The sequence below is a fragment of the Zonotrichia leucophrys genome, chromosome 7 (genome assembly GCF_028769735.1).
Source record: "Zonotrichia leucophrys gambelii isolate GWCS_2022_RI chromosome 7, RI_Zleu_2.0, whole genome shotgun sequence".
Lineage (NCBI taxonomy): Eukaryota > Metazoa > Chordata > Aves > Passeriformes > Passerellidae > Zonotrichia > Zonotrichia leucophrys.
In genome coordinates, this window is record NC_088177.1 from 38,386,036 (window position 1) to 38,388,489 (window position 2,454).

A 2,454-nucleotide genomic window follows, 5' to 3' on the forward strand; every position below is an offset into this window, starting at 1 on the left:
TCAGGGGGACCTTGAGAAATGTTGGTGAGGTCTTTTCTGCATCCTTTCCTCCAGGACAACAGCAATGTGCAGCTGCTCTCCATTCAGCTGTTTGAAAAGGTTATGGAATTAGTAGTGGATGAGGGAAAAAGGCCTCTGAAGAGAATCGCCAACCACAGCCTGCTTCCGCTCTTCATACACAGCCATGAGGAGAACCAGCGTGTGGCGAATGTGAGTTTTGTGTGATGCCGGTGGATCTCGGGGAGAGGGCTCGGCTGCCTCCTGCCCTGGCACCTCACAGGCTGCAGCCTCCTCCAGGCCTTGGCACAGGGATGTGGGTCCGGTGCCCTGGGCTGTGGGGCCATCTCTGGGTCTGCTGCTCTCCAGGCCTCTCAGAAAACGCTGCATTGTGCGGCCGGGTTCCTGAGGAGGAGGAAGCTCAAGCAGCTGGTGAAGAAGGGGCAGCTGTCAAAGTTCGGCAAATGCCTGGTAAGGAGGGCCTGAAGCCCAAGGCTCAGCCCGGAGAAGGCCCCTGAGGGCGTGCTCAGTGTGCGGGCTGGCAGCTGTGCCCCTGCCCGCTGCTGCAGCCAGAGGCCGCGCGGGCTCTTCTCCAGGCTCCCGTGGGCCCCAGCCGGGTGCCCATGGAGCCCCGGCCCAGCGGGGCTGGGGGCCGGCACCGCGGCTCCCCGGGCAGCAGCCGGCCCTCTGCCCCCTGCCCTCGGGAGCCCTTGGCCAGCGGCTGCTGGCCGCGCCTCACGGCTCTGCGGCCAGGGGAGGCCGGGGCCGGGCACAGGCAGCGCCCGGCCCAGGGGCTGAGCCCGCGCCAACCCTTCCCTCCTGCCGCTCTCTGCAGCTGGCAGAGGACAGAAGCCAAGCGGCCGAACACCTGTGCCGGGCCCTGCCCTACCTGGAGAACCCGCAGGAATCCGTACGTGAGGCGGCCATCAGGTTCATCGGTGAGTCCCGAGCCCGGGCTCCCTCCCCGGCCCGCCGCAGCTCGGCCCCAGCCCCGCCTGCTGCCCCGGCAGCGCCGCTGGCACGGAGCTGTGCCGCTGGGGCCGTGACAGGCTCTGTGTTCACAGGCATGGCCGGGCGGTGCCTGAAGGGACAGCCAGCGGAGCTTCACGTTCTCACTCAGGGTGAGTGAGGGCAGCGCGTTGACAGCGGGGACTGCCCGGGAGAGCTGCATTGCCCCGGCACGGAGCTGCAGTCCCTGTCCCGGCTGTGGCAGGCTTTGCTCCCTGTGTGGATGAAGGGTGGCTTGGGCAGAGCACAGGCCCATTTCAGGGATACTGGTGGGGGCATTCGTGGCCAGAATCTTGCAAGGGTCAGCCTCTCTTGTGGCCGGTGTGAGAGCTGGGAGCAATGGGCTTAGCAGGACAATCTCCGGGTGTCCGTCTGGGCTCTGACCCTGGTCGTTCATCTGTCTTCCAGCCCTTGAAGTCATGAGCAAAGACGACAGTCCATCCTCCAGTAACCTGGAAGTCCAGGCAATTTTTGGACAAAGATCTTCAGAATTAAAGTCATCTCCTGCACTCAGAGATCCGTGGCGCCAAGAAGAGTACGAAGAGACTTTGAAGAGAGGACCACCATTCAGCGTCACTGGAGCTCCAGGCACAGCTGATGCTGGCTACAGCTGAGCCTGTGGGAGGCTTCCATAGCCACTGCCTTCTCCCTCCCTGTTGACAGTTCCCTCCCTTCAGCCCTTAGACGCTTCCCACCCCTTTATTTTTTTTTCCCCCATCTCATCCTTTCACGTTCCCTTCCATTAATAAACATTTTGGTTTTTCCCCGTCCCTGTTGACAGTTCCCTCCCTCCAGTCCTCAGACCCTCCCCACCCCTTTTTTTTTGCCCTCCATCTCATCCCTTCACTTTCCCTTCCATTAATAAACAGTTTGGTTTTCCCCCCTTACCTGCATCTCTGTGGAGCTGAAGTAAATCTGGGGCCCTGGGACACACAGGCCCTGCTGCCGTTCTCTGCCACGCCGTGTTTTGTGCACGGACACAGAGGAACGAGGGCAGGTCAGGCTGGAAAGGTCCCTGTGCTGAAGGTGCAGTTCCACAGCACTGTGCCGTTACACATCTTGTGAGCACCCTGGAGCCCCTGGATTTTGGGAAAGCCAACCTGAGTATGCTCTGAACCCAGCTGAGAGGGATTCCATGGCAAGCATCCGTGGAGGGCAAAGGAGCTTGGAATGCTGGAAGCCTTCAAGAATAGCTTCCTGAAAGCACAGCAGTGCTCCATCCCTGCACAGGATGAGGAAGAGGGCAGAAGCAGAGAGCATCCTGCCTTAGCAGGGAGCTCTGGGTGTGCCTAAGGGCAAATGAAGCAGCAGCACGGTGCCCGAGACTCGGACACGCGGCCGTGCCGGTGCCCTGTTTTGTGGAGAAACGAAGAAACTTCACAACTTGTAAAAGTTGTAAAGCCCGGTATGCTTTTATTACGACGCGCGCCGGACGCAAGCCTCCCCAAA